Source organism: Mirounga leonina, unplaced genomic scaffold (assembly GCF_011800145.1).
Source record: "Mirounga leonina isolate KUSES-001 unplaced genomic scaffold, KU_Mleo_1.0 Mir_92, whole genome shotgun sequence".
NCBI classification, from domain to species: domain Eukaryota; kingdom Metazoa; phylum Chordata; class Mammalia; order Carnivora; family Phocidae; genus Mirounga; species Mirounga leonina.
The window spans coordinates 2,836,644-2,848,729 of NW_023270852.1; positions in this window are offsets into that span (position 1 = coordinate 2,836,644).

Genomic DNA, 12,086 nt, shown 5'->3' on the forward strand with positions numbered 1-12,086 from the left:
TCCATGTGTCAAGGAAAGGAGGTCTCCAGCCAAGAGGCAGTGAAGATGGAGGCCTGTCAATGACCAAGTGAGAGAGCTCTTTAGAGGTGGTTTCTGCAGCTCCATTTGAGCCTCGATCTGACTCTAGAGCCAGCTGAGAGCTGGACTGCAACCTCAGGCAAGATCCTGAGCCAAAACTACCAGCTGAGCCTCTCCCAAGTAGCAGACCCTCAGAATTTGTGTGAGATAATGAATACTTATACTTCTGAGCTGCTAAGTTTTTAGGTAATTTGCTACACAGCTATGGATAACTAATATCCATCCAAACCATGACAATTCTACTTAATCCCAATTTTGGGAAAGCCTATTCAGTGGAGTTGGTTAGATGTGCAGACCTGAGTTCACTTTGGAAGCCACAGTTCCCAGAAAGGACACATTGTCAGAATTGTTTCCCCTGGTTTCCAAGCCCTGATCAGATTAGGTACAATGGCAAAAGCTGCTTCTACTCCAAACAAAATTAAGTCCTCTGTTCTTTTTTGTTATTGATGCTTTTTATCAACATCGCTTATCTCTCTCTGAGTTCTCAATGTTCTCCAACCTATAGCTACTCGTTCACATTATTCTTTCTGCCTCTAAGATTTTCATGGTGGGTAGAAACCATTAAGTCCACGTGGACAAACCCACATTCTTGAATCTCCTCTATAACACCCCAAGCGGTCTCCTAGCTTATTTTTGAAATTTTGATATCACTATCTTCTGAGGTAGCTCATTCTATCTTTGGATCACTCTGACTCTTAGAAAATGCCTCCAATAGAGAGCAGAATCCACTTGCTCTGGTCACCTGCTTCACTTGGTTCTCAAGAGATTCAACTTGGGCAGATTCTCCAGGGAGCATTGGCTGTGACTGAGAACACATGTCTCAAGCTAGGACTGGCTAGTAATTCTTGGGATTTAAAGCAAATTATATTTTCTTTACTAAAAAGTTCCTAGTATGACTTGACCTGACTTTTTAAGAGCCATCTCATTACCTGGATCCATCCTAGACAATTAACTATTCATTCTCAAGAATGTCTCTGGGGTAGGGAGTAAGGCTCTTCAATTATTTGGATCCTCAGATATTTCTGTTCTTGGTGAAACTTGTCTGGATATTCCTGTAGCAGCTGCTGCATGTGAGCGATAGGTAGAGCTAATAAACATCTTGCCCTTGTCTCTGGCAGGGCCCTGGGCCAAGCACTATAAATCTGGGCTTCATCTCTCCCTACTCAGATTTGCCAGGACAATGATAAGATTAATTGTTTCCATAAAGAGGGAAGTTTTAGACTTCCTGGAAAGTTTGGCTTATCCATAGATCTAAGAAGATTGTAGGTATCATTTTGTGCCTTCATAAAGATAGTCAACAAAACCCTGAATATAGTCCACAAAGCTATATATGATGTGGCGCTTAACTATTGTTCCAGCCTCATTTTTCACTATGCTCTCCCTCTTACTCTTTGCTTCAATTTGTCAGAATCTGCATGTTCTTCCTACCACAGGGCTTTTCCATATACTGTTTCCATGTTCCAGAGTCCCCATATCTTCCTTATTCTCAATTAACTCTAACTCTTCTTTCAGTTCAGCTAAGCATTGCTTCCTCAAGGAAGTCTTCCCAGATGACCACACCCTGAGTCTAGGTTATAATTCTTTATTTCATTTCAAAGACTACATATATGTTTCTTTCACCTCACTCTTTCACTTGTAGTTTACACATTTATTAGCATGATTATCTAATTAATGTCTATCCCCCTTAGACTAAAAGTTCCATTCATATAGTAGCTGCATCCATTTCGCTCTCTGTCGTAATACTTAACATAGTGTCATGAGGTCATAAGAGTAAGACCCTCATAATGGGATTATTGCCATTATAAGAACCACCCCAGAGAATTTGCTCTTTCTTTTTCTTTCTGGCTTTCACTGTTACTGTTACAAAATCAGTTATCTGTTTAAGTGGTATTTGTTTGCAAGTCATCTGTATTTTCTCTCTGGTTGCTTTCAAGATCTTTTCTTTATCTTTGGTCTTTCACAGTTTTGTTAAGTGTGTCTAGGGGTTAACTTCTTTTTATTGATTCTCTTTGGGATTCCTAGGACTTCTTGAATTTAAAGATACATGAACTTTTATGAGTTCTGGAAAATTCATATCCATTAGCATCTCAGTAGTGCTCCTCATCCATCTTCTCTATCCTCTCTTCTTGGTACTTGATTAGTTACCTATTAAACTTCACTCCATCTCCCAAGCTTCTTAACTTTTACAGTATTTTCTATTTCTTTGTTACCCTACTGTGTCCAGGGAATTTCTTTAAATTTATCTTCCTGATAACCAATTCTATCTTCACCTTTAGTACTCTATTTTACCCATCTATTGATTTTTTTTTTTTTTTAGTTTTAATTATTGTAGGTTGTTTTGTTTTTGTTTTTGTTTTTGCTGCTGCAAATTCACATGCTGAACCTGTAACCACCAATAGGACTTTATTTGGAGAGAGGGCCTGTGAGAAGGTAATAAAGGTTGAATTGAGGTCACGAGGTAGAATCCCTAATCTGATAGAGTTGCTGCCTAAACACCAGAAACACCAGAGCTCACTCTCTCTGCCATGTGAGGACACAGCAAGAAGGTGGCTATCTGCAAACCAGGAAAAGAGCTCTCACCAGGAACCAAATTAGCTGACACTTTGATCTTGAAGTTCCCAGCAACCAGAACTTTGAGAAAATAAATTTCTGTTGTTTAAACCAACCAGCCTGTGGCATTTTGTTATGGTATCCCAAGTTGACTAATAAAACTCTTAACATCATTTTTTAAATTTGTTTTAAAATATTGGACAAATTTGTTTTGAAACAATAATTTCTGTATCTGCATTCTTTGTGGGTCTGATCCTTTGGTTTCTTATTTCTTATGACTCTTACTTATGATGACTTCTTTCATGTGTATTTTGTGATTTTTAAAATTTTTAGTTTGTATTCATTGGTATTTAACCAACAGGAATTTTTATTGGCCTGGGTTTTTAAATCTCCAAGAAACAGTTTACATTTACTTCTGTTTGATGTCTGGGACGATGACCAGTTCATGATAAATTTAAACTGAATTTCCTACTTCATTAAGGGAAATTTTCTTTGTTTATTCAGCTTGGCCACTCTTTTTGAATCTATTAAGCTCCCATAAATACTGGATGATTTTGTTGTTGATATACATATACTAATCAACATTAATCAGTGTTGGGAACTCATGTGGTATCCCCCAGTAAGTATATAGATCATTATTTGATTTATTTGAATGAGGAGGGCTTCTCTGAGTAAATAAAGATATAACTGTGTAATTCTGGGTGTAAAGAGTAGGTGGCCATAAACCCACAGGTAGGTGTTCCAACAAGGTGCTCCAATGTGCCTCATAACATGAAAGCTGAAGTAAAACATTGTCCTTGAAATTTTCAGTTTGTGGTTTCAGATCATGTATCTTTCATCTTTTTCTTGGAGGCACTGAAATCTTCCAAGCATAGGTCTTTTTCATGATTCATAAAGGGAAACAGTCTGCCAAGTGTAACCTCTGTATTCATCAAATATGGTATACATCCAAATTTTCTCTACATTAAAGTTATTCAATTTACTCTAATGGCCCTTATATTAGAGTTATGTCTATTCATAACAGACAACAGCTATAAGTCATTAGCTTGAATTATAGTGCTTGTTAATTTTCATCATTAAAGACTTGGACTTAGAAGACCTCTGAATTTTGCAAGTCTATCCTAAAATGGCTGTTTTTCATATTAGAAAACTATAAACTTAGAAAATTATAAGGAAACATAAGAGAAAAAGGAGAAAAGTTAACTGATCATGAGTGATGACCCAAAGTGGTTCCGTATTGGTCAGCCTCCACCCCTGAGCTCTTTTTCCTATTCTATCACTATTTATTGGTCTTCGGATAATGGCATAAAAAAAATTTTATTGTTGTTTAAACTCACTAATAAGTAATATGATACTGAGGGCTACCCTAGCCACTTTAGAATGGCAGATTAGGAGAAGATTTGGCCAAAGGATGGTCTTCAATCTCTGCCCAAGGGCATTCCTATTTTCCTAATCAGAAAAATAAATTTACATTTGTCCTACAGTGCTGGTTTACAACCTTCTTCTGGAACTATGTGGACATCAGGAGTTTGTGTCCCAGCCTCACTGAGCACCCCTATTTGGGAGCTCACCCTAGCAGACTACAGGTTCTTTACCCTATTTCCTGCCTCTCTCTTGATTCCCTTTGAACCCTCTCTGTAGCATGGTCATGGTATACTGTGCAATAGAATATCAAACTGTTGTAATTTTATAAAGACGTCATATCTCTTTGTAATAACCTACAAACACAATGCAACTTTAACAGAGCTTTTTGTTGTTGCTGTTATAATAAACATAGGGGTTCTAAAGCTCATTTTGGAAATAAGTTGTTTAGAGACCTAAAATGAACTCTGGGGTATAAATCAACTCTAACAGCTATTAAAACATATTTTTAAAAGCAATAATTATTGGGGTGCCTGGGTGGCTCAGATGGTTAAGCGTCTGCCTTTGGCTCAGGTCATGATCTCAGGGTCCTGGGATCGAGTCCCGCATCGGGCTCCCTGCTCCGCAGGAAGCCTGCTTCTCCCTCTGCCTCTCTCTCTCTGTCTCTAATGAATAAATAAATAAAATCTTTCAAATAAAATAAATAAATAAATAAAAGCAATAATTATTAAAATACTGTGAGTCTGATATAGATAGAAATGTATATCCGAGGAACTGAATGAAAAAACAAGAAGTAGACCTAATTGTTTAGATAGATAGATAGATAGATAGATAGATAGATAGATAGATGATAGATAGATGATAGATAAAGTTAAGTAGTGCTAAGGGGTGACTTTGAGACAGGACTGACTAATCCATTAGACACAATAGGGACAGATTAGTGGCCCATAAAAAAATATTTTAATTAAGGTGTTTTAAAATAAGAAAAAGAGAATCCTACAATAATGAATCCAGCCAAAATTATATTCACTTTTATAAAAAATATATAAAATACAATTTCTAATATTTTTTTATGGAGGAGAAGAACATGAATGCAAAAGTGCCTTGAGGGGCGCCTGGGTGGCTCAGTTGGTTAAGCGACTGCCTTCGGCTCAGGTCATGATCCTGGAGTCCCTGGATCAAGTCCCGCATCGGGCTCCCTGCTCGGCAGGGAGTCTGCTTCTCCCTCGGACCCTCCCCCCTCTCATGTGCTCTCTCTCATTCTCTCTCAAATAGATAAATAAAATCTTTAAAAAAAAAAAAAGTGCCTTGAGCCCAAAATAATCACAGTGGGGTCCTGGTCTGGAGAGCATTAGCCTTTCTCGATTCATAATCTCCTTTATAGTCACCCACCATCATAAAGCTACTAAACCACATGCAGTGTCACTGAGAACAGTGAGCTTGCTGGAGAAATGCAACTTCAAGATAGGAGCCTGCCCTCCCTTTGAACAAGATTTTTCCTTAAGTGTCTCACATATAGACTCTAAACTTCCACTGGCTTACAGGTTGGGGAAACATCAAATTATATCTAAAGTGTATATCTAAAATTACAAATTTATTAAATAATTTAATGGTCAAAAATTGCACATAAGAGAATTGAGAGTTTTTATTTGTTTACTTAGATAAGAGTTTCTGATCTTAGAAAGAATTCTGAAAGGAAAAGACCAATATATGACCTCAGTACAAGAACCAACTAATCATAATGAAAAAGAAAACAGCAGGAAAAGTATTTCTCTCAAATGTTAGAGAAATGGATTATTAGTTATAATATATAAAAATTTTCATTCTAATATACGTAAATATCATAAATGCCCCCTTAATGGCAAATAACATAAACAGTACAAAGTATACATAGTAAGTGAACAGGGGAAAGGGTTCAGCCTGTAGTGAAATTCAAATTAAACAAAAACGTTTTTATATCTTTACCTTGGCAGGGAAGATGTAGTAATAACACTGGCACCACTGTTTACAGGGAAACTGATAAAACTTTCTGACAGTGGCTATAAACTAGGAACATGGTAGTATGTACTGAAAACCATAAAAAGGTTCATGCCCTTTGACCCAGTAATCTCATTCATTGTAATTTAGATGGGAGATAATTCACAAGGAGGGTGCTGTTCTTCACTGTAGCATCCTCTATAACAGCAGGGATTGAAAACAACCTAAACGTCCAACAACAGGGACAGTGAAGGCAGTGACGTAAATTGCAGTACATTAACTGGCTAAAATATTCTGCAGCTCTCACAGTAATTATGAAGAATATGAGACAGTGTAAGGTGTTGTTCAAAACACTGTTTTGCTGGGCGCCTGGGTGGCTCAGTTGGTTAAGCGACTGCTTTCGGCTCAGGTCATGATTCTGGAGTCCCGGGATCGAGTCCCGCATCGGGCTCCCTGCTCGGCAGGGAGTCTGCTTCTCCCCCTGACCCTCCTCCCTCTCATGCTGTCTCTCATTCTCGCTCTCAAATAAATAAATAAGATCTTTAAAAAAAAAAAAAACAACAACACTGTTTTGCTAAAACAAAATGTCCAATTATGGAGATGTTTGATGATAGCTCTGTAAAATGTACCAGTACGTAGACAAGGACTAGGGGGGAGCAGAGAAAAAGAGATTGTGTTTGTTCCCGCTCCTTCTCGTAGAATCATGAAGCTGGTGAGGTTCCTTTCAGCATGGACACCATCCTCTACCTGCATTGTTTCCTCTCTTTTCCCTTGCTCCTTCTCACCCATTCACTGAGTGGATTCATGCTGCTCCAGGGCCCACATGTCACTCAGCATGTTTTGTATTCAGCACTGGGATACAATAAAGGTGAAGACCGATCCCCTCTGCTCACTGAGCTCACAGTGTACGCACAGATGGATGAGGAAATATTTGCAGTACAGTATAGATATCCATGAAGTGATAGGACAAAAAGGAAGCTAAGTGAGAACCAGAATCCTTAGGAGTCACATGTCATCTCTTCAATGGCATTTTGCATTTAGAAGGTGCTTTGGGAATTTACTGCCTTAGTTACCCCACTTTCCCCCCACAGGACAAGTTTCCCTCATGTTAGCTCCTCCCCCGAGGTAAAAATCAAGGTTTCACCTCCACACTCCCCTCTCGTCATCTTTTCTATAAACTCTCCTTCCTTTTTAGTCACGATCCATACTTGTTTCTAATTCCACATGGAGCTGTCACCGCTTAGACCACTGCCAGTCAAGCTAGTTGTGATCATTAAAACCACAGGAAAAGATAGAGGGCTCTTGCAGTCCAGGTGGAGGAGAAAGAAATTGCAGAAAGAAGGATGAACACAGTGTTCCAGAGCAGAGACAAGCCACTGTGTCTAGAACATGGTGAACACAGATGGGAATGGCAGGATTTGAACCTGGAGGTATAGGCAGGAGCCCCACCACGTGGGGTCTGTGGGTCTGAGTAGAGTCTAAAGTTTATTCTAGGTGCAATGGGAAGGCATGGAGTGGGGACAAAACTCTGCTGTTTCTTCTCTCCTCCCTAGACTGCTTACACAGCATCTTCATGAACCCTGATCCTCATGGCAATAATAGGAAAGAAGTAGATTAGGTGATGATACCCATTTTACAGGTGAGCAAAATGACACATGACCAAGGCCACATGACTGGTAAGGGAAAAAAGAGTGGTAAATGGGAATATTAATTGTCCTGGGAACTCAAGGGATAGAAGTTATGGCCCTTTCTTTGCCACTAATCCATCCATCCATATAGGTAATTTCCCTCTTGGCCTGTTACTCACCTGAGAAGCTGTGCTCTGTAGGGGTCCTTCCAGCTCTCCACTCTGAAGTGATAAAATCTCTCCATTCCCTTTCAGTCTCCTCACCTGGAGCATCCTAACCCTGATGCCCAGGCCACAAGCCAGACCAATTTAAACAGAATCTGGAGGAGGTGGTAAAACCCAGGTACCAGCATTTTGTGAAGTCCCAGGAGATTCCAATGGGCATTCAATGTTGAAAAGCAACAGTGAGAAGTCCCTGAGGGGGGGCATGAGGGCCACCCAGATCTACCTCACCCTGTACCTTCCTCCTTCTTCTATCACCTGTCCCCCAGTGCCTGCTCCCTGTCCTAGGGCTGCTGTTGAAACTGCAAGCAGGTCACACCCCTTAACGGCTTTCCACATTATTTGCTGTCCACCCCCTACTCTCCACCTTGACAGGCCTAATGGATTCTGCAGATTAAATAATCCCAGTCATCTGGAGCTGTCCTGGGATTAGCCTGCCAGACAATGGCAGAAGTGGCCCTTGCTCCTGGTTCTAATTAAATAATTCACTGTAAATAGCCTCCCTTTCCTCCAGAGCCCAGGTTCCATTAGCCACATGGAAGTCAGCAAGGGTGGTCTCCAGTGGGATGCAGGAGCAGACATGAGCTGCCCATATGGACCGGTGGTTGCAGCAGTGACAGCAGCCGGTGGCTCCAGTGAGAGATACAAGGCTCCAGGTCTTCCTTGTAGACTAACCACTCCTGGTCGGGGAGGCCCAGCCAGGAACCCTGCAGGAAATATTGCAGGCTCCAGGGTGGGATTTTCAATTGGGAAAGACCCCATGGGAAGTAATAGAGGGTTTCCCTCTTCCCTGTTCACTTCCTCCATCCCCTCTCCCTGACCTTCATCCCTGGCTCTGTTCTAGTCCCCCAAAGGATTCCTCATAATCTTAGTCCTACTGAGTTTAAGAGAGAAGTTATCAGTCTGTGAAACTCTTCCTGTGGGCTCAGGTATCTTCCCCCCAGGGTATGGGAGGATCCTAGTTTAAGGCACCTATTATCAACTCTCACTGGCGCCTTCCTGGGATCCAGGACTCTTTGAGTGAAGAGTGGAGATTATCCACCAGGGAAGATTATCCATGTCCCTAAACTTTTCCATCCTCAGGTATACTGTACAGGGTTATCTTGTTCATTTATACAATACTAATTCACTTATTTTCAACAGAAACAAGGTGAATCCCATATTTCTTGGACAAGTTGCATAGAGCCCAGTGGCATTTAGTGAGATTTCCATGTAGCTGCAGTTCAGATGCCACCGATATATTACCCTCCCCTGTCAATATGTTCGTGTTTGTTTTCATTTAGTCATTGGAGATTATATCAGTTGCAATATGCTTGGAGGAGTTTTCAAAGGAAAGAGGATTGAATTGTGGCCATCCTCCTGGTTGATATACAAATATATTGGATGGACTGGGCTGTCCTGGTCAAGGCCAGAAAGCAAGAAAAAAAACATGACAGCGAGAACAGTGTGTGAGCACCAGGGGTGGTCTTGGCCCCACAGACTAGGCCAACAGGAAGAAAAATTGTTTCTGGGCATAATGTGCTGCTGGAAACTGGAAAATCGCAAACTAGCAACATATGTGCCACACTGGGGGAAATAAAGGAGGGTGTGAGTACATTTCAGAGCTCCTGTGAGCACCCTAAGACTGAATCTCAGAATAGAAAGTCTGCCCTGCAATTAGGAACAGGACATTAGTGGCTCCCCATTGCCTGGGACTGTGAGTTACAACCAAGCCCAGTCCCTAAGAGGAAAGACCATTATCCTCCCCAACCCCCCGGAAACATTACTCATGCTTAATCTGCAGGTTGAGAAAAACAACCACGATGACTCACTTCTAAATCGTGTTTACTAATTGGAATGCATCAGAATCATTAATTATGTTGTCACAGAAAACAGGGTAAAATGCACAAGCAAAAAGATAAACTCCACCTGTTAGAAGGTGGAGGAGGGACAGGAAAGTAACCTCCAAACTGAGAAGGCACTTTGAAACCAAAGCATGATGCAGGTCACTCTGTACCTTTTACACAGAGATTTATTCAGGGTAACTTACTGACAAGTTAGGTATGGCAGATGAACAATACAGGCACTGCGCAGCTATTTTCTGCTCACTCTGGACCTCAGTCCACAGCTTTTAAGGAGCAAGGGGCATTATGGCAAAGTCAAAAGGTATTTTCTAAGGTGGCGCCCCCTGTACACCAGTTCTATCACTACTAGGTATCTAAAGTGGTGCCCTCTGAGTGCCATTTTGGGAAGATCAGAACAAGCCTCCTTGTGGCCAGTCAGGGGATACATTAACCTCCAAGGACCTGAAACACATAGCCCTGAGAGAGGTCACTGAGGGGACATGCACAGGATGAAGGGGCAAAGATGGAGGTCAGCATTTCAGCACTCCTACAATACCTAGCAAGGCAAACAGAGCCCCTCACAACCTAAGTTCAATCTACCTTTTAGCCTCCTCTCCAGCTTCTAGCCAGTCTTCTCCCTAATGTCCATTCTGTTCAGGAGTTAAGTGGTTTAGGTGATTTGAGCCCCCCTCCCCCAGCTGTAAAGGTGGTGTGATAGATTTTAAACATCATAAATTCTTAAAGAAGTTCCCATCAAGAGGTGGGGACTTGGTTTGTCCATTATAATGCAACAGAAATTACATCACACAGTTCTCAAGTGTAGATGTCAAGAGGCCTTACAGCTTCTGTGTTCACCCTCCCAGAATGCTGGGCGCATGAGAGTAAGCCCAAGCTGGCTTGCTGGAGAGGACACACTGAAGAGAAGAGGATCCAGGTAGCCCAGACAAGCAGCAGACCTGTGACCGACACCCTCCAGGACCAGCCAGCCCTGAGCTGACTTGCCAAGTGACTCTAAGCATGTGACTGAGCCCAGCCAACAGCACATGCAAGTCCCGCCCAAATTCCTGATCCACAGAATCATGAACCAATACCGTGTTGTGGTTTTGAGCCACTAAATTTTGGGGTGTTCTGTTATGGAGCAAAAGGTAATGGAAACCGTGGACTAAGGCAATCAGGGCAAATCCTTCCCTCCTGTCACAGTGGGTGCAGAACACAGGCCTGTCATCAGTGCAGGCTCAAGGAATCAGCGAGAACCTCCAGGCCTTGGCTGGGAACACCCAGTCAAAGCTGTTCTTCCCCACTCTGCCTAGTGTGTGCTGGGGCAAAGCTGGGACTCCGGCAGCTGTTTGACTCCCTTAAAAGGAGCCCACCTGAGGAGGAAACCATGACGTGAAAAGTCTACAGAAGACTGCACAGAAATGGAGGCAGAGCCTTGATCACACTGCCCTGGACCTCACATCACCTGCAGACTTGTAGAATTACACCCATCATACATGCTCTTGACTATTTAAGACATTGGGCCTAGGCTTTCGGTGATTTGCAACTGGAAATATCCACCTAACACACTCCCAAAGCTCTATACCCGTGGTTTTCGTGTCCACTTTATAAATGAAACCCCACTTCTCAAACGAACCCTGAAGCATAAGCATAAAGACAGTGTGTTTGAAACGGGGGGCGGGGGGTGGGTAGTCCAGAACCCTAAGCAACTGCAACTTAATTCCCTGTGTGAGTCCCCTAGGGCTGCTGTAAGAAGTATCACAAACTGGGCATCTTACACCAACAGAAATGTGTTGTCTCGCAGTTCTGGGGGCTAGAACTCAGAAATCTATGTGTCAGCAGTGCCATGCTCCCTCTGAAAGCTGTAGGGGAATCCTTCCCTGCCTCTAACTTCTGGTTTGCTGGCATCTTTGGTGTTCTTTGCGTTATAGATGCATCACTCCAACCCTCCATCTTCCCAAGGTGTTCTCCCTGAGACCCTTCCCATCATCTTCCCCATGAGCATGTCCGCCTGTGTCCCAATTTGCCCTTTCCATAAGGACACCACACTAATGACCGCGGTTCAGCTTGATTACTTCTGCTAAGATCTTATTCCCAAATATAGTCAATTCTGGTTAAGACTTCAACACATCCTCTTTGGGGAGACACAATTCAATCCATAACACTCCCCAGCCACAAAGGGCAGTCCATGAGGCAGCCATGCAGGAACTATCCAGGGCTCTGAGGGAGACACTGTGTTTTTATACTCTGTGCCATTTTACTGTCCATCTTCCTCTTCTCTCTTAGATTTCAAGGTGCCTATTCTGGCCTTGCTCCTCCCTCCATAAGAAATAATTTCTCTATTGTGTCTCTCAGTACTTGTTCATAACTCAAAGCACTGTCAACACCTCAAAGATTAAATCTGTGTATATATATGCTATGGACTGTGTATTGTCACTTTGACCTACTGT